At 39.4% G+C, this 20,690-nt stretch overlaps 1 protein-coding gene across 3 annotated transcripts in view; it reads left to right on the top strand.

Moving 5' to 3' along the window:
• The window catches only part of LOC116046568 (limbic system associated membrane protein), a 782,424-nt gene that overhangs the window by 678,985 nt on the left and 82,749 nt on the right, over nt 1–20,690 (top strand). The window lies entirely within an intron of this gene.

Here is a 20,690-nt window from a genome sequence, read left to right on the forward strand (position 1 = left end):
GACGTAACAAACCCCGGGTAAATATTGGAGATGTACTTGAAAGATGGAGACAGCTTAGAGCCCAAAAGGACACAGAGTTGGCTAATTTCCTCCTTAGCTTCAGGCTAATTTATCACGGCCAGTGTTGGGGAGTAACGGAATACATGTGTTATGTATTCAGAATACAAATTATGAGTAACTGTATTCCGTTACAGTTACAATTTACATAGTTGGTATTTAGAATACAGTTACATTGTTGAAATCAATGGATTACATGACGATACTTCTCTGTTTCACGAGTTTATTCACTCTCTGAATAAATTAAGACAACTCCATGCATTTCCCAGAAGCCCCAATATGAAAACGAAAAAATGAGATATTTGCGTGATCACTGATAAAGATAGAGATGGAGCTGGAACCGGCACAACAGAGCCAGGGCAGGAATGTGTTTCTATCTTGGGAATTCAAACAGCATTTCACATTAAATAAAGAACAGGGATAATGAAATATAACTGTGCAGTGCAACCTCTGCTTGCCAGCACCCAACCTCCTTTCAGCATCCAAATTACTCCACCTCCAACCTGAAGAAGCATCTTAAAGTAAGTTGTTTTTTTTGATTTAGCCAAGGGTAGTCGTCTGCTGTAGTTTTAGTGGTCACCTTGCTATTTTATAGTTGACGTGCAACTTTACATTCTCCTACGTGCTGATTTACTAGCCCCAGAGCCATTGAAAGACTGACTAGCACCATTTGACATGCTAGCTAACGTTAGCTAAAATTAGCTCATGGTAGCTTAGACTGCGGTTAGATTTTTGTAGTATGCAGTTCAGGACTACAAATACAAAAATCTATCTGTTTGTTCAGGTACACATTCAGCCAGTTGGAACAGAAGAACACACCAGAATAGGCCTGTTTAGTAAGCTGTATGTGATGGCCGCATTCCTACACTTATAAAATGCAATTCAACTCAGATTGAGTAACGTAATGGAATACGTTACAAATTACATTTTTGGGCATGTATTCTGTATTCTGTAACGGAATACATTTTGAAAGTATCCTTCCCAACACTGATCACAGCTACAAAGCACGGGCGTTTTACGTAATTTCAACATTTGTGTACTCACATTGAATTATATAGCTAGAGTACCCAAGTTGGTTACTCACAAAAACAATTGAGACACAGCCAGTAAAGTGATCCAGATGGGTCCTGGCTTATGCCGCCAGAGGGAGATGACTCTCTCCAGTATTTTTAATTTGTACTGTAGTAACTATTTTAAACACTAGCTGTCGGTATTATATATTGCACCTTTAAAGTAAAATTCTAAAAAATGTTAGTTCAAGAGCTTCAAACCTTATTCCCTATGTACTGTATATGAAACAAATGAAAGTGCATGTGAGGGTTTCCTTCATGTTGATTAGCATTTCAGATCATCAGCTTGGTTTTAATTCTGGGTAGCTTCTGCAACTTGAGCTGCCAAAGTAAATAAATGCCTGTTTTCTCTTTAATCCCAGTAAGGTCAAGAACATGATGTGTGTCTGATTTAAGAGTTAGAAAACCACTAATTACAAATGGCAGTTATCGTCACTGCAAAACGGCTAGTGTGCAATTAGTAATTAACTGAAGCAGATAAATACATATTTTCCATGATAGTAAGAGGTGATTTATCCAGCAAACACATAATCTCTAGTGATGACTCAGACTGTGATTATTAAGCAGATTCATGGACGTTTGTGATAGATATTGGAGATAATGTTATCATTGGAAATTGTAGGTGAACCTAACCAGGTGTATTTATGTATGTGTGTGCAGATCTGACTGAGTTATGAATCAGTTACTTTTACACAAATCGCGGGAACCGAACAATAATGGTTTTAAAATAGCTTAATTGCCTCAATAAGCTGTGCTGTTACTGTTACTGTGTTGATGAGTGGGCCAAATCAGTGGGCCAAATACAATAACACTTTACAATAAGGTACACACAATGTGAGAAGTAACTAAGAAACAAGGGAGGAACAAATCAGGAACAACCTGATAATTGATAAATTGTTTATAAGTACTTCCTGAATAACTCAGAATCGAGGACTATATAGTTGAAAATGATGAGTTACTAGAGAACAGACTCAGAGATACTATGAATACATCAGTAGTTACTAGTGATTAGTTCATAAATATCTGTGAATTGGAATACTGATCACTATCTTCAAGGCAAGTTTTCTTTCTTTCTGTACGTTGATATTGCAAAATCAACCTATCTAGTTGTGATTTAAGAAAAGAACCAGGACGAGGTTGCAGGACACTGAGCTTTGAGTGTAATTGCCTCAAGGACAATGCGATGGCAGTTGTTTATAGAGAGGAGTTCATATTCACGTCCACCATTCCCACTTTCTCAGTTACAATCAAAGCTTGCTTCTATAACAAAAAGGCATGCCTGAAAGAAGTCATTTCTGAACAATTGATCTATTGACGTAAAGGTCAGACAGAAATTTAATGAATAATGCATTTCTATTAGACAAGTCAGGTACACTGAAGAATTTAAGGGGGAAATAGATTTTAGTTTGTTGCCCAGACCCAGCAAAGGCTGTCAAAAGTGAGAGTGAGCAAAAGATTAATTGCAGCTGTAATGTTCACTTGGTGTGAGATGCATAGGTAGAAGCAGCAGAGCATGAGCAGTGAGGATAACATCTTAAGTAGCCCACTCTCTCGGTGATGGCATCACAACAAGCTGATGCCGCTTTTGATTTTAAACGCCAAACCAAATGTTTTCTTTTATGTTGGTGTCAATGTTGTTTTGTTATTGCTTCCTAAAAAGCATAATTCAAAGCAAGCTAAAAGTAACAGCAGAATACAAAACCACAGTCAGACACCAACTGTAGAGTTTACAAGTGCAGCAGTGTTAGTGAGATGTGGCTTTCTCTCTTGATGTTTTCATGCCATCATTTACCAAAATGACACAAATGTTTCTGACCTTTAAAATGTAATTCAGTTCCAATTATGATACTGTCATAATTTGTTTTTATTTCAGCTTTGATATATCTTAAACAGTGCATTCAACAACTGTATAAACATGAGTTTCATGTGCTACTGTACATAGATAATTAAAAGTTGTGTATTTTCAACTGAAACTCAACATCCACACTAAGTTTTATAAACTAACTGCACAATTGCTAGTAAGTTTACATTACAGTAAATAGAAAAACCTTCCTAAGGCTAGATTTAGTTTCTTGTAACAGTGGAGAGAGGAACAGACAGTAGCAGAGGCTGACTGTAGCTCTCTTTTAAGTGTTGAGGTGCTTCATGTACTGGAGGAGAGAAGAAATACTTCCTGGGGAAAAAAAACCAGACTTGGCTTCTAGTATTCTCTTTGCTGATAGAGTCCAGCTCTTTTGAGAAGCTGATACTTTGATGACGTATTTGTTAATGTGCTCTGTCTTACTGCCTTTAGCTACAGTATTTGTTTGATTAATGTGGAAAAGACGGGGGATTTAATTAGACATATCTATCAATAAAGCTCTTTTATAATTGTATTAACATGATAAGGTTATATAATTAAAAGTGCTACCAGAAAACATGGTTTACATTAGCTGTGCTTTTGTTATCTGTTTGTCAGGGCAGCTTAATAAGCTGCCAGACCAGACCAGAGAATGTGCCCTCTTTGTTGGCTCTAGTCAACTATTTCCTACGGCATTGGATGCATTTCTGGCTTGAGCGATCTAATTTAGCTATTAGCTTGCTGTCAGCACCAACTGCAGAAAATTCCCTTTGAAATTCTTTTCATAGAGTGCTTGAGTTTATCTGCCACTGTGCAACCCGTTTTTTTGTGTCCAAAACTACAAGCCATGCCAGACAAAAGGATTGACGTTTGCCTCATCTTGTATCTCAGGCACTGTGTCTTTGAGCAACAAAACTCTCTAACAAGGCAACATTGTTCCAGCCAGTGTCAAAACCCTGCTAACTCATATTGACCTCTCAGTAAACACAGCAAGTGTTTGTTTGTGGTCTAGATGTCACCAGCTTATCTTTTTCACATTGTATAGTTGGTTCCTCAGTGTTGTATGGATGTGAAGTCACCTCTCTGTACAGAAGCACATAAAAGCAGTCTTCAAGCACTAAGCATGTGGGGTGTCAGTAGTGGTGTTACACGGATGACCACGTGAAGCATAGTTTTTGTCACAGAAGACATGGTATGATGATATGGCATAATTCTGTTTAATTCTGAGGTGTCAGGATTTTGAGAATTAAGTCAGATTTCTGAGTTTAAACTCAGAACTCAGATAAATATTCCACACGTTTCCTCAATCCTCTATTATAGTCCTGACAGACGGACAAAAACACAGACATCTGTGAGGCGAAATAACCAAAACAAATTTTTATGCAGGACTTTATCACTCACAGTAAGAAGCTAATTGAGAAAACAAGGTTTTCATGGCCTTTAACACCATAATGCACCTATAACAGAAAAGCAAGGGGCACAGTGAGTACACACAAATACACACGCTGTGACAGTCTCTCTCCCACACTGCCGTAGGTCAGAGCATGTGCTAATGAGGCAACATCGCTGTCAAATTAAATGTTAATAAGGGCCATTTTCTTCGACCAACAACAATAACAAAAGTTAGAAACACATTTGACTTTTAAGTTTGTTAGCTTAAACAAGGACGGCATATCAAAACACACATTACCAACTACTACAAATAAACAGGAAATAGAAAACATAGACTTATTTATCTGATTTTTATCTTAAAATCAGCAGTACCCAAATTAAATATTTTACAATTTTATATGTATCTGTTACACAGTTCAATTTTGAAGAAGCTCACCAAAATAAACAAAACAACATATTGTTCCAGCTACACAAGCAACAAATATGAGTTTACGCTCCCAACGAGTCTTAATCCGACCCTGAAGCATGGTATGAACTGTGCTGCTTTTATCAAAATACCAGCAAACTGGCTCAAGGAAAAGCATCATAAATCAAAAGTGTTTCATGAAGTGAAGTTCTATTTATGTCTCAGACAGAGCTACTTCATCACCAAGGAGATTTTCTTTGAAACAATAGCTACAACCTCACAAAGTTGATTGTGTTTAGATAGCTCCCCTCTCGCCTATCTTCAGTCCTCTCAGAATAACTGCATGCAAATATGTAAACTGACAGCTCTAAGTGTTTGTGGTAAAAAAAAAAATAACAGTATATTCTTTCTGGTGTGAGTCCTTGCTCCTCTCTGACAGTTTGAAATAAAGTTGAAGCAGAGCACTGTCCAAGTGATTAACGACTTGAATGCTCTCTCTCTCTCACACACACACACACACACACACACACACACACACACACACACTGTGACACACAGTCTGCTTGTGATAGAGAAAGAGCTTTACCCACGATCAAATACATCACAGACATTTTAAGTTTAAATTGTCCAGTCCCCTCACTTCAGTGCAGATAAGCATCTCGCACTGCAAGGTTATCACAGTTTGCACACATACATATACTAATAAACACATACATAAGAGCCAGTTTTTACATTTGCAAGCCACTTTTTACATACAAATATACTGTATAATATAAACACTCACACAAACACACACCCGTTACACTGCCTCTGCAATCTGTCTTCTTTCCCTGAACCATTTTTCTCCGTCTTTTTTGTCCCTCACACACACACACACACACACACACACACACACACACACACACACACACACACACACACACACACACATACACACATTTCTGTCAATGGCTGATACCAACATGATAAACTTGACACAGTCATGACACAGTTATTTAAAAGAATCATCAATGCATAAACAGCTTACACACCAAAATGAACTGTCCTTCTTTACAATCATTCAACAGCACACAGTAAATTCAGCTCTTTTTTACGTAGTGTATATTCCACTATATATATATACATATATAGTGTATGTATATGATTACTTTTATCACCATTCATGTAAAAACAGCGTGCATATGCAGTCATAACTTGTGTCTATTCAAAATTGATGGCACAAAATTTTAGCTAGATAAATGTTAAAAATAATATGCATTTTAATTAGTCTTTGTCTGTATTACTTTTGTAGTCATAGCAACTGAGGAAAACAGAAAATAAACATGTTTTGAATGGTTTGTAGTGTTTGATTTTTTAAAGGTGAAACTGTCAACAATAACAAAATAATTGTGGTTATGCAAATAACCTCAAGGGGTCACAGTTTAGTTTCTACTTTTCTGCAGTAACAGTTCAAGCTTCAATCGCCTTCGAATCTACTATGACAAGCTAAGAATCCAAGAAATCACCTAAATGTAGCGAGACAGCCAATGCCAGAGGCTGAAAAGACTGCCTTCGTCTTGTTTGTCTCTTTTCTCAGGATTAAATTCGATCATCATGCCAGTGGTTGTGTAGCTAAAGAAACGTTCCTAAAGTTCATCTCCTGTTGTCTTAGATGAGTAAACAGGTAATCAAAAACTCCTCAGTCTGCCCAGAGAGCTCAACTAGGTAGATGCGATAGATGTGTGTGTGTGTGTGTGTGTGTGTGTGTGTGTGTGTGTGTGTGTGTGTGTGTGCGTGCGTGTGTGTGTGTGTGCTGCGTGTTTGCTTCACGGTGTGGGTAGTTTATGCTCATTGTTGTATGTGTGTGTCGACTTGAGAGTGGCCATGCAGCTAGAGTCACGTGTGTGTGTATGCATGGGCGTTTGTGTGTTGATGTAACTTTTTTTTTTTGCATTTGAAGTTGAACACATTTGGGTTAATGCATGCGTGCGTGTGCATATGTCGGTTCATGTCTCAAGTGTGTTCGTCAATTTAAAGTATACAATTCTGAGACTCACTTGCTTCTTGCTTCTCGTGTGTCCTGAGTGGGTGCAAGGAGACAGGACTTGGCACTGATTCGCTATCTTTCCACCACAAACCATTTAGCTTTAAGGACTTTTCCCTCTGACTGAACAAAGTTCTTATGGAAGGCGACAAGAGCATGTGGCTGGCACAAAGTGATTTCCCGTTTTACTGTCACTTTAAAGTGATATGCTACATGTCGCACAGTCAAGTCCCCACTACCTGTGACAGATAGAAATTGGCCCGGCTGAGTCCGCGCAAAATGGGTTTTCCAGTTGATGTGAGCGAGAGCAGCAAAGAAAGTGACTTGGAGGGGAATCAAAATCAGATTGCTTCAAACAGTAATGGTGGTCCGGTGGCTTGGTGGTACATTCTATTGGGAGTATGTAGCGATGCTATCGGCGGATGCAGGTGATGTTACAGACCTGAAAAGATAAGTTAATTATCTCCTCGGTCCCCATGATAAGCTCTTACATTCTATAGGCTGACAAACTGTGTGTCTGCAGTTTGACCCTGATAGAGATGGTAGTCTAGAGAGGCTGTAGGTGTTTCGGATATGGGTTGTGTATTTTCACTCCTCATGTACTGTATGTCATGTGATCATCAGAAAGCAATGCAGTTTTTTAATGGGAACTTCTCTGAAAAAGGGACTGTTACTATGAAGAAACCCTGGTAGTTGAAGAGAAATTCCAGCACCCAAGACATGACAGATGGTAGCAGACAACCATTGCATTCATATGTGTGTTTTGAAGCTTGAACACAGAACATAAGCAAACATCTAGGATCATTTGAATTTCTTTTGTTTCTTGCATTTCAACCTGCAATAATTGTTTTTTGGCGGGCAGTGGAAACAAGTTGTGAACATTCAGTAACACTGGCATATTATCACCTTTTGTCTTTACCAACTCCTGAGCAAGGTTATTATAGTTTTGAAATCTCAATTAGTTTACATTTTTATTTTAGTTTAGACTTTTCAATTAGATTTTTTTAGTTAGTTATCACAGTGTGTTAGTGTGTTTGCTAGTTTTAGTTTAGTTTCAGTTTTTCAGAATGATTTAGTTTAACTTTTTAAATATTTAAGTGTTTGTTTTTGTCAGGGCCAGGTATAATGTCTCAGAAGTATGTAGCTGTATATACATACACAATACATGGTTGGAGAACTGAATCAGAATGGCCATGATGTGTAATGTTTAATTTTGGGGGTACTTTAGTGTCCGATGTGAAGAAATTGCGGCACAGCACCATCGCCTGAAATGTCAATGTCAAGTCCACGTTCATTTTTATTTAGTTTTTATTAGTCTTTTAACCTGGTAAAATAGTTGCAGGTTAGTTTTAGTTTTTCTTGAAGGTTTAAGTTTTTATAAAACTTTAGTTTACTAAAAATATTGTACACTGCTTATTTTCATTTTAGTTTACTATAATAATCCTGCTCCTGTCTTTTTAACTGCTGAATGCTCCACTCTGTTCTCCAGCTAGTCTCTGGCTGTCTCTGTTTGCCGTTTGGTGCTGAGCAGGTAGTGTTCAGGGTTTTTCAGCAGCTTTCACTGAAAACAGCTGCCTGCTGGGCGAAAAATGGTAAAGTTAGACTGGACATCTACAGTAAGCAAAGAGCTGAATAAAGCTTCATAAAGCAGAGAGGAGCTGCAGATTCACGTGATGATTCTCTGTGGGTTCATCACTATTAGCAACACCCTTCATATTGTCACATTGTTTTTACATTGTCTTTATTAAGATATCTTAATATTATAGCCGTTTAAAAGTTGCTGAAGTCATCTTCCAGCAGGCCTCAGAATGGTCCCTGCTCCCATCCATGTAGGGTAACTTACATACTTAAATACAACCAATAAAATGTTCAATTTGATCAAACAAGTAAACACTAAAGTGAATGGAGCTAAATGCTGCTTGGAAAATAAGAAATCTAATTTTGTGAAATGGTCAGCAATAATGCAGTCAGTAACTAAGATACATGAAACAATTGGTATAGCCTTTTCAAGAGCCTATTTAACCTTGTTTACAGGTTTGGTAAACCATGCCCTGGGCAATAACTGTTTATCAGAAGCAACTAATTATTGTGTTTATTGGTTATTTCTCGATGCAGAGCTGTTGCATTAAGTTGTATTATATGAAAAGACAAACAGTGTGTGGCATTTTGTTTCAGTGTTCTAAAAACCTTTCTAATCCTTATTTGTGCCAGAGGCTAATTTCCCCCCGCACAGAGTCGGAGTTTAACAACAGTAGCAGTGTCTTTTGTTATTAAACCACCACTGTGGTTAAATTACATTCATCTGCTTGTTTATTTCCTTCTGTCAGTTGAGTATTTTAGCATGATTATTAGCTTCAAGCTTTCTCTCTATCGCTCTTTCTCTCTTTATAGATATGGGTAGAAGAAGGGAAAAAGTAGGGATGATTTTGAGCCCAGAAAAACACATTCTTCTGCCTCCTGTTTCCTCCTGCTCCCTCTCATCCCTTGTCCCTGTCAGGGTTGCTTGGCGTTATCTGCTGGAACAGTTGCTCTGAGGAACAAGACAAACTCTCCCCCCTCCCTCTTTCCCTCCCACATTTCCATCCCTGCCACTATCCTCCTTTCTCATTGCCCTGCACAGAAGAGAAAGCAATTAAAAGGGAATCTGCTAGATTGTCTGTTTATACCATCTGAGAGAAGGTTGCCAGGCTGTTATGATAATAATGCCTCGCTGGATCATTACCCAGAATCTTCGTTTTACTCGTGCCTATCTCTCAGTGTGCACATGAGGCCTTCTGAGCCGTGGCACTTGTGCTGCCACACATGACAGAGCTTGAGAGCATGAGGCCTTTTCTTCTCGACCACAGTTGTTGAGCAAGTTATAAATTGTTGCTGTCTTTGCTTTTGTTTCTCTCCTTTTCTCTCCTTCTTTGTGCCTTCCTGCCCTCCTTTTCTTAGAAAGTGTTACTGCCAAGTGTTGACAAAAGGCTTGAATTATGGGCACTCAAGGGTATACTATTATTCATTAATTATGACTGTTGAAAAGCAATGTATCCACATACTGTTATTCCGCATGCCTGTAAATGACCCGGATTACAAATTGGAGCCAAATCGCTAATTATTAAGTACAAATCATGCAATGACCTATGCACATTCCAATACATGAGTTGAATTGTTTTGATCGTGCTTAGGAATTTATTTTACAAGTTCTGTCTCTGTTGGATCTGTTGCATTAGTGAGTTTACAATAGAGTGACAAACTTCTCATATTTGTTTTTTATCTCGAAGGGCTCTGCTATGCAATCAAACCGCAATTTTGGTCAAAGATAAGATAATAGTTGATTTGCATTCATTCATGAGCCCCCTACTGAGTCCAAATTATGGTCATAAAATATTTTGCAGAAATGAGTTTTACGGCAGAACCTAATAGCACTTCTAGGCCTGTGCCTTGCTGCATGAATAAGTGAATGAATGAATCAATATATTTGCACTTCATTATCATCATGCATTGTGATCCGGATGAGAACACAGTCTAAAAGCCTGAAATGTACTCTAACAGCCTCCCTGTTATGAAAGATTGTGTTCAGGCACTGTGGATACTGAGATCAACATCTACATGTCAAAGTCCGTTAGGCTCATGGTTTCCTTGTCTTTTGATCCGTAGACAGATGCCAACTCAGCATCAAGTGAGTAATTAAAGATAATTTTAAGGAAAAACCGCAGAGTTAGAACCTTTTACACTTAAGCCTCATGCAGCATGCAGTAGTTGTTAACAGTAGTTAGCCTTGTACGGGCTCAGGGGGCCACTTGAAGCGATGAGTTATCCTTGGTGCTAAGTGCTATGAAAGACCTTGCAACAGCAGCGAGATTCATGAGTTCATTCAGCACCATCTGAATTGGCTCTGTTAAGGAATAATTGTGGTTATGCCCCATGAAAAGAAAAGAAAATAGAACTATAATAATAAATGTTGGAATTTAGACATGTTCTATTGTGGCTATGGCTACACCATCAATGGATTTTGTTGTTGAACACCAGGAGTTTGGTCCCTCCATGCAGGCAATTTTGTCCTAAAGATACAACCAAATAAACAAATCAAATCTGTGGCTGTGCTTGAAATATGAATATTGGAGAGTCATTAAAGCTTTTGTGTACTGATAAATCTCTCTTCAGAATGCAGCTCCACGGTTGTTCCCTGCGGCTCGAACAGTGCGTTAACTTGACACCATTTAAATGCGAACCAGCAGCGTGCAACACATGCAGGTGTTCAGAAGTGTGCTAAGGTATTCAATGTACATATATATTTTTATTCTACGATACGATTCTACGATACATGCATCAACTAAAAATAATACCATTATAAGCTCCTAAACCATATTATCAGCTTTGTATTATGAGGTGTTAAATGAACATGGTATTTTCTGTTATAACAGTTTTAGTTATTTCACATATTTATTCACGTTTCTTTTTTTCTCTGTGCTCTTCTCGCTGGTTTGAAGCGGGTGGGGCAAGTTTTGGAAAAGGTCACCCTGCGACAATCAGGATTTAGCCAAATTTGATTTAGAATCTAATAACAAATTTGTGGATTGTTTGGTCATTGTCAGTCAAATCTGATCAAACCTCACTCTCTGTAGTACAGTACAGTACTGTACAGTACTGATAAAGCAGATTCATTTTTGAGTGTTAAACTCTTAATAAATAATATCTAAAGAAAATTTCTTCTTCTTTATTGAGAAATACTTAAGATTTGAAGTCGTGTTTTTAAGGGTTTTAAAATGAAATAAACCATAAAGGTTACCCAATAGTAACCTGTAAAAACTCAGTTTCTTATAATTGTGGTGTCACTAAACACAATTTAGTGCGAAAAGTCAAAAGAAGAATAATCAATAATTCAACAGACTGTCAATGTTAATCTCTGGCATGTGTGAGACGAGTTTAGTAAAGTCCACTTATTTCAAGTCCCCTGTATGGCACGAGTGAAGTGCATTTGACTTAAAATATATGCCTTTAAATGATATAGGCAGCCTTTTTAAGTGCCTATGAGATTTCACATAGATATCAGGAACAGCTGTTAACCTTTCAGCGTCTCTCCTTTGCTATTTCATCCCTGGCAACAAACCATAGAAGACCTTTCTGGCTCTCTCAATTGACATGACACCTGTCAGTTATACGTTTAGTATGCCGTCCCCGGTACGCATGACTAACCTTTAAAGTCCACCTGCAAGATTAAATGCTGTACTTTGTCAAACAGCATCCCTCATAACCCTACTTAATAAGGCTAAATTGGCCCACAAGGGAGAAATGCTAATTAGTGTAGCAAGACGGTATAAAAGACAATTCTCAAACAGGAAATGATGATAAAACAATCTGCGCCCCAAGCTTTGATTCGCACCACAATTATTTAAGACACATCTTCAGTTCAAAGTGTTACCTTTGAGATAAAAAAAGACTATGAGAGAGTATGAAAAAGGTAGCATATCTCTTGGCTTATATGTGTCTGATTTTCTGGGCTTTTCTAAATCTTTACTAGATGCGAGTGGAATCTATGTTGTTGAGATGTAGTGCAGGTTTTGGTAGTTCGACTTTGTACATTATCAGTAGCTTTCCCAAAACACATACAGTAAATAGTGTGCTGGGCCAACAAATTCAAATAAGCCTATTTCCCTCAGACAGAATTTATGATGCTGCATTTCATTTCACAGCTTAAATAGAGGCAGCCAGTTCTGGGGTATTGTAGCACTTTTCTTTTTTTTGCCTCTGCTCTCCTTCAGTGGCACTGCATCATCAACTGATTCACCTCTTTCTGCCCGTAATGCACCAAAGCAGAACACAGTGATGGATCGAATAAGAGGTAAATGTGCAGAGTGGATGGGGTAGTAGTTCCACTGTCACACTTGGAGACAAGGCCTTATGTGACATCCTGTAATAATAAGAGCAGGTTGTACGTTGAGAGGGAATGCAGCGTGAAGAAAGAGATGGGTGGGAGAGGTCGACAATCTGCAGCCGGTAATCGTGGAGTAATAATTATAATTTGCAGCTGTAAGAGGCATGTGGCTTACATTAGCAATGATATGTCTTTCCCCTATACTTACACACTTTTCAACAGCACAGATGCAGGGATATCTTGATGCAATGCAATACAAGCTGTTGAAATAACACTTATCAGGTGCACTTTCAACAAACATGTAATAGCCTACTACAGTAGTTTTTTTTTGTTTTTGTGTTGCGGCCATGTTGTCCATCCTCTATACACCAACTGACGGTTGTACTGTACAGTCTGACCACAGCGGTATGAGATAGTAATGAGATGGAGAGGAAAAGGAGAGCAAGCAAAGAATGGGACAGGGAGAGGAGAGGTTAAGAATTAGAAGGATGGATGGAGCAAGAATGAATGAGGAAGACAGAGAGGGAAGGGCAAGGACAAAAAGCAAAAAGAGAGGGAAGAGACGGAAAGGAGAATGACAAAGAGACAGTGGAAAAAGGGAAGATAGAAAGGAAGCACAGTACATCTCCTGAGATTTAATAGCAGCATCCTGCCCTTGCAATAGATCCTCCTCCCTACGTCTCAATGAGGCACCATCTGTCACAATCTTGTTTCATCCAACCACTCTTCACACTCCAACCCTGCTTTAAAACACAACACAGAGAGGGAAACTATGGAAGAGTTGTCACATTGAATTTCAAATGAGGCTGGATGGGTCAAAGTGAAACTAGACTGACAGGAGAAGTGTCAGGGCTCCTGCGCTGCTGACATGTACAGTATCAACTCTGATCAGCATTTAGATGTCTGTTTCCACTGGTGCACTTTTTGCCTTTGCCCTCTTCTACTTGCTCTGCGACAGTTGATGTGGAGATTTATAGTCTTGGACTTCACAGTAGACCCAAGCACAACATCTAATTGGAGCGGCTTTAGAAACTTTGAAAAACATGACACGCACAGAAAGTTAACTGCACTTGCACTCGCAAAGCCTTTGAGGTGAAATCTCACCTGTGCTAAGCAAATTTGAATCAGGCAGTCCTGCAAATTCCTGAGTTGTTTGTAACCATTTTTTGATAAATAATTTCCCCCCCGCTTGGCCTGCTGGCCATGTCTCAAAACAATCATTCCTGCCCTGATTAATGGCTTGCTCTAAGCACTGATGCATGCCAACCAAAATGGAGGGCTTTATGATGAGAGAATTATATGAGGATCTGTGGTTGTCTGGGGGCTTTGAAGCAGAGAGGATAAATCAAGTGAGCAACAAAGGTTACTGCAAGTATATTCTGATGCTAGTACGTCATTTGGGATTTCCCTACAGGGATTGTCTCCAGGGTTTAGCTTAACGGAGGGAGTGATGACTTTCACAGACTGAAGTGATTGTAGTGATTGATGGCATGTCTTGAAGACATTGTTGTTGTCTATGTTCTTCCTCTTTGTATGTGGACAGAGACAGACGAAGAGACACTGGACCAGTGTAAGAGACAGGTTTTTTTCCTATTAAAGCTACGCTCCACTGTGGTGTATGTAGGGCCCACGGGATGGGCTCTTCCTGTTGATAGCAGCTTTGTTTAAAATCACTATTAATGAAAGGAGACAGTTTCTCACCCTCGACCTATCACCCTCACCATTCCTCTCTTTAAATGCTTCATTAAACCTGCAGAGGAAATTTCACAAGCAAGCTTCAAACACTTTCTGTCTTCTAAAATCACAATAATTAATGTAACAGCTTACTTACGTGTAAGTAACTTTGTTCATGTAAAAGTATTAATTGGCAGGGGGAGAAATTTAGCTTTAGTTTCCTTTTTTGTCAAATACAAAAAGGTGGATGGTGAATTATATGGCAAGACAGCGTTGCACCAGACATTTCAATAAGTGCTTTGTTCTGCTAATCCTAGTCCTAGGGGATAAACCTAGACCCTTCCGGAAATACATTTAACCTGCTGCGCAAAGAATATCTAGAGCAAGATACTGCTTTGAGGGCTATAAAGGAATGACCTGACTTTGATTTGGTATGCAGCTTTAGCTTTGCTTTTATAGCTTACATTTCTTCTCTCTCTTTTCTTGGTGTCGTTTTTTTTCTTCCTCTGGCTATCTGACTGACTGGCAATATCTCCGTCTTCCTCCCACTGTCTGTTGTGCCCCCTGTCTTATATAGACAACAAAGACAAAGAACTTACTGGCTAGCCTCAGTGACTCTTGCCCACCAGGTTGAAGTGAGGCATATTTTGATCAAACAGCCAGTGTGGCAGTCACGCCTTTAATATTTGTTGATGGCTAAAATAATTTTTTTGACTGGTTCAGAGAAAATATTTCAGATTCTCTCTGTATGGCCGGTAGGGTATTTGCTGCAACACACACAAAAATATGCAGTAACACATGCATGCACACAGATACACCTAAGACCCTGTTTACACTAGCTTAAAAAATGTGTCTTGGGCAATTGGATCACAAGTGGACAGCACTACATACAAGTGTAAATGACCACCAAGAGGTATTGCGATCTGACCACATATATTTTGTGGTGTAAATGCTTATGCGTCCTAATGCCTCCCCGACTAGGATGTAAGAGAAAAAAAAGTCACCTATGGGGGACGTGGCGGTTTTTTGGTGACAGCTCGCCAACGCACTTTAACTTTCCCGTTTTAGAATACGAGTTGGACGAAGTGTTGCGTTTGTCCTGTTGAAGGAGATGTGTTGGATTCTGCTGACAGCGATATCTCCATTTGTACCGACATAACTGCTAACGTGACTGGCGAGTGTGGACGTATTAACTGTGCACAGGGCCCTTTGACCTTCTAGTGGAAGGAATGTAGGCAGTAACAAAATCTGAATACAAGTGCTCAGCTGGAGACGAATGATAGACGCAGGTCTAAACGGTGATGTGTCTCGGCTGTCCTATGTTCGGATCACCGAAATGCATACAAGTGTGAACAGGGCCTTAGTGACACATGTTGCTCAGTAAAGATAAGGAGAAGAGGGAGAAAAAGTGGGGAAAGGGGAAAGAGATGGAGGTATAAGGTTGAAGTGAGTGGAGGGCAGAACAAGACAGAAGCACTACAAGGAGGAAATGGAGGGGAAAAAGTGTTTTGTTAAGGGGTGAGAGGTGTCAGAGAGGCAAAAAAGGAGAAAAAAAACGAGGTGAGATGAGCAGAACTGGGTATTGATGGGGATAGCGGGTGGTGGAGCTATCTGTCAGTCTTGGCACATCGTTCTTCTCATTACAGTTTCACTCCCTGGCTTCAGCTTGCTCTTTGGTCCTCCCCCACGGCTAGCCCTGGAGCAGGGATCCATCTAGCCCAGCCCTCCTGTCAACACAAGCCCAGCTCAGCAGCTCTGGCCCAGGCATCTGTCAGCCCACACAGTCCCCTGTCAGCCATAGCCTATTGGCTAGTCCATATTGGCACTGCACAGCGGGGCAAAAACAGAGTATAATATAGCACAGCATAGCATCCATCAACAAAGCTCATGGTAACACAGCACAGGACAGCAACCGAGGCATCCATCACAAGCAGACCTCGTGTAAACCAAGCCCCCGGTCTCTGAAGGGACTGATAAACAACAACGGCACTTAGTAAAACCCAGTAAAAAAAAAGGTGCAATTTAACAATGTTTTTTGTTTACAAGCATCAGCAAATATTTGCTAGCATTTACAAGCTTTTTTATGTTAGCGGAGACTATGTATTCTGCAGAGGATTATGGGCTGGGAGAGGAATCTGCAGAGTATTGCGAACATGGAGATGCTTTTGTGATTAAAAAACGACAAATATTCAAATTAATAAAGTCTCAATGGCTAAGTAACACAGTTGAGATACTGCATCATTGTGAGGGCTGCAGCCAGTTAATGGGATGGATTTTCATTACAAATCGTCCAACCGTGGTTCACTATTCCAATCAAATCGAGTTCCCTGCAAGCGACTTGTTTGATATGCCTCAGATCAGGCCAGCCGGGGACAACCAAACTCTTATTTCTCATTCTGGTCCAGCAGAGCCCCAGCACAGCCCGAGAACCTCGGCCCTGCCTAGACACACCTTGACAACTACTCTGCTAGAAGGAAGTGACAGCTACAGGCAGACAACTGCTCTGACAAATGATAGGAAGTTCTCTGCTTCCCAGGCAGTTGCTCATTAGTGAGAACAGGAAATAGCTAGTACTGAGCATGCTCTACTCTCTGCAACAAGGGTTGTCAGGACCCTCTGGAGGCTTGAGCAGTTCAAGGAAAGACAGACAAAGCATAGGGCAAGAGGTAGCAGAGGAACCTGATCTGTAGTGCAGATCAATGAATAGTTCCTTTGATTTCTATTTCATGATGTCCACTTCTACCCAAGAGTGTTGATGAAGAGATGAGAAGGGAGATGTAACTTACAGAGAGAAGCAAGGATAATCAGGAAGAGAAGCTGACGGGGTGAGAAAACGAGGATAGCAAGAGGAAGAGAAGTGGAGGAGTGGTGAGGCAGAGGTGCGAAGAAATGAGATGGAAAGAGATAGACACAGAATGTGTCTCTGATTGAAGTCTGAGTGTGATGGCATGTACAGCACCATGTGTTGTGTATTTATTTATCTATTTCTTTGACCCATATGGAGCAGCATATGGTGACCGCTAACTGAAAGGAGGTAATACAATTAGGAACATTTGGATGATTAATAGTCCCAGTCACCTGTATTTAGCCAAGAGTTTGCGTGATGATTGCGTTTGCAGTATGAGTGCAATTCACAACTAAAACAGCATAGAGCCTCACTTGCACAGAGGTTTTAATTGAATGCATCAGGCTACACTATGAATGCTTCCTCTTTTATTTCACTATATGTCCTCCTTCCTTCATGACCTGGAAACTGATGCCCAGAGACCTTGACAGCTGCCACAGGACAGTTGGAAATCATAGAAAGCTGTTTTGATATTATCTTTAAACAGTAGGAGTTTTTTTTTTTATTAACGAACTAAAAGATTGTGCTCTAGTAACAATAGCTTTTTGCTAATGTCATTCATTCATTGAGAATAGCGCTATATAAAACACATCAAACTCAGTGTGCAAGGTTTCTGTGCGTATTAATTTTTATCGGATGACAGATTAAAACTATACATACCAAAAATTTGCTTAGAACAGAGCCAGGCAAAAAAATGACAAGTTGGCAATAACAAGACAGTATGAGAGACATTACTGCAGTGTTTTTGATGTGCTTAAATTAAAGTATGCAATCTGTTAATGACCAGCTGTGGAAAATGTCATTTGTACATATAATCTTCTTCAACTTTATTGCCATATTTTTAGAAAGTTTGGTTTATTTTCTATTTCCCTGCGCTGAATTCTATTACAATGGCTGCTCCTTTTAATTATCAATTTTCCACACAAATTAGATTTTTATCTCAAATCAACTTAAGGAGTTTAAAGTCTGTAAAATTAACATATTAATTGCATGATGAATCTCATTACAATTCGCTGAGTAACAATTTGGCAGTCTCTGGAATGTGTTTCTAGAAATCACAAAGCATCAGTTAGGCTGCATTTGCCCTCCAAATACAGTAGTAGGAAGGAACAGCTTGCCACACCAGTCTTTTGTTGGACAATAGCCTCTGTTCACTCTGTAAATAGTAAATAGTAATAAAAAGTGTGAGCAAGTATTCTGGTGAATTAGTGTAGTTTTTCAAAATGAACTTATTAAATACATTTTTGCAGTCTTCACATCAATCAAAATACTTGGTCTAGACATTGAGAGGTACCTCTTTGTCACTAAAGGTTATTAATGAAGGAATATGTCTCTGAGATCAGTAAAAGGAACGGACAGGGTGACCAGAATCACACACTTGTAATGACAAATCTGTAGATTATAGGCTAAATTCTTTGAACTATTAAATTACATACATTACAAAGATTTATTGTTTGTTAAACATATGTGTTTACGTCTGTATTTCAATCCTAAACTCTATGAAATGTCTGTGCAGTACAGTTGTCTTACACAGTGAATACAAGATTACACGTTTTTAAAAGAGACTAAAGGAAACTGAAGGACACTGGTGTCAGGATTCTGTTCATGTTTCCTCTTTCTGTCTTTCACTTTCCTACTTTTGTTTTTTCATCTTCTGCCGTTTACGTCACGGTAGAAGACAAGTGGTAATAAGAGAAGAGAGGAAGCAAGCTCAGTGAAAACAAACAAGATGCAGACATTCAGTTAGCCAGGGCAGTGTATTGCTTCACTGCAAACACTTAAAATCAGTTCAACTGTGTTTCACTCATTTAGGGCATTGTCACTTTGAATTATAACACTGTCAGAGCATTACAACCAAGTAGAAAGCAACTTCTTTTTATAAATCTAATTTAAAAAAGGTATCATACATTGATAATCAATAATAATCCGGCAATATTATTACATTGTGTGTATTAGATTGCTTTTACAATAAAGCAAATGTGCAAATACCAGTTTAAAGGGAACATCTTTACACAAGAAAGTATATCAGCAATTCTATACCGTTGATTTTATATAATTGCATAAATGAACAGGTGTTGAACAAAGACAGGCATGCCCTGCTCAGTAGCTGATGTGCTGTCGACCTCTCTTCTCCCACGCTGCACGACAGTGTCACAGACTGTACCGTATGTTCTGCATTTGGCTGAATCAGCATTATAATGGAGCTACAGCACAGCATTTCACAATTCTTTTCAGTGAAATGTTTGATGTTTTGTGCATATGTGTATGCGTTTCCATTGAATTCTAAATTATGAGTTTTTGTATAATAGAAAGTGCAAAGGTTTTGACTACAATATAAAGTAAAGGTCTCTAGTTTTGAACAAACATGCATGAATCAGGAACCAGGGGGCCGTCCTTCATGGACTTTTTGCAGAGGATAAAGCTGAGAACTATCTATATATTACTGATTTAAATTATGTGAGTTAGGCTACATTTCAGTGCAGTGCTCCAGATGTTGCCCTTGCACAGAATCTGTGCTTTTATAGTTTTTCAGTTGTGTTTATATTAGCTCTCCATCACTATAAAAAAAGTGTCTTAATTAGTTTCAGATGCTTTTGACTATAAAGTCTATCAATAAGAACACTGAAGATATTTGAAACAAAACAGGATAAACCTGTTCACTTCAGAGTGAGAAAAGTAGAGGGTAGATGTCAAAGCGAGTCAATAAATACAGTGAGTTATCTGGGCTCCACACAAAGGGAAGGAACATCAACAGGGATTCAAGCTGCGAGTACAAGCCTTCAACAAATCTGACATCCAGCTCCCACTGGGTAACAGGCTGGGGTGACTGCACCACCACTTTTGAGCATCACCCGGGGTCACCTGCCAAAGACAGCTTCACTCCACTGCCTCGCTAATCTAGTCTCTTGTAGCTCAATACATTCCAAAGCAGTGTGCACAACCAAGGCTTGGGGAGTCGCCCAAATTTGCATGTGAGGCGCATCCACTGTCGGCATGCATTACGGCTGATATCCATTCTCATTGATTCCGACGTCTTCTCACATTTACATTTATTCATTAGGCAAACGCTTGGCTCTCATCCCTCCCGTGCGAGATGTCTTAGCTTGAGCTTACTTGGCGTAATGTTCTGTCAGCGTGCAACAAGGAGTAAACAAGAGGATACCAGTACCCTTTCTCATCCACAGGAATAGGCTCACTGTTAAAGGAGATGTATTTATCAGAGAGAGGAAGAGGGGCAGATTCAAAAGAGGAGGAGAGACAAGGGTAAAGAGAGACGATGACTGGAAGGACGAGAGTGTGTGAGGGATGGATTAAGGATGGGAAATACCACTCAACTTTAGCTTTCGTTTCAAGACCTCAGGAGAAGATCAGTGCTGAGTTGTCCGATTAGCTTAACTAACTCTACTTTACCCTTGCTGGTCAGCAGCATCAAACACAACACTGCTGAACTGTGTTTCAATATACCCAGCTTGGCCCGTTGTTTTGAAGAAATTATTCTACCTTTAAACCCTTACTAAAAACG

The sequence above is a fragment of the Sander lucioperca genome, chromosome 5 (assembly GCF_008315115.2).
Source record: "Sander lucioperca isolate FBNREF2018 chromosome 5, SLUC_FBN_1.2, whole genome shotgun sequence".
Lineage (NCBI taxonomy): Eukaryota > Metazoa > Chordata > Actinopteri > Perciformes > Percidae > Sander > Sander lucioperca.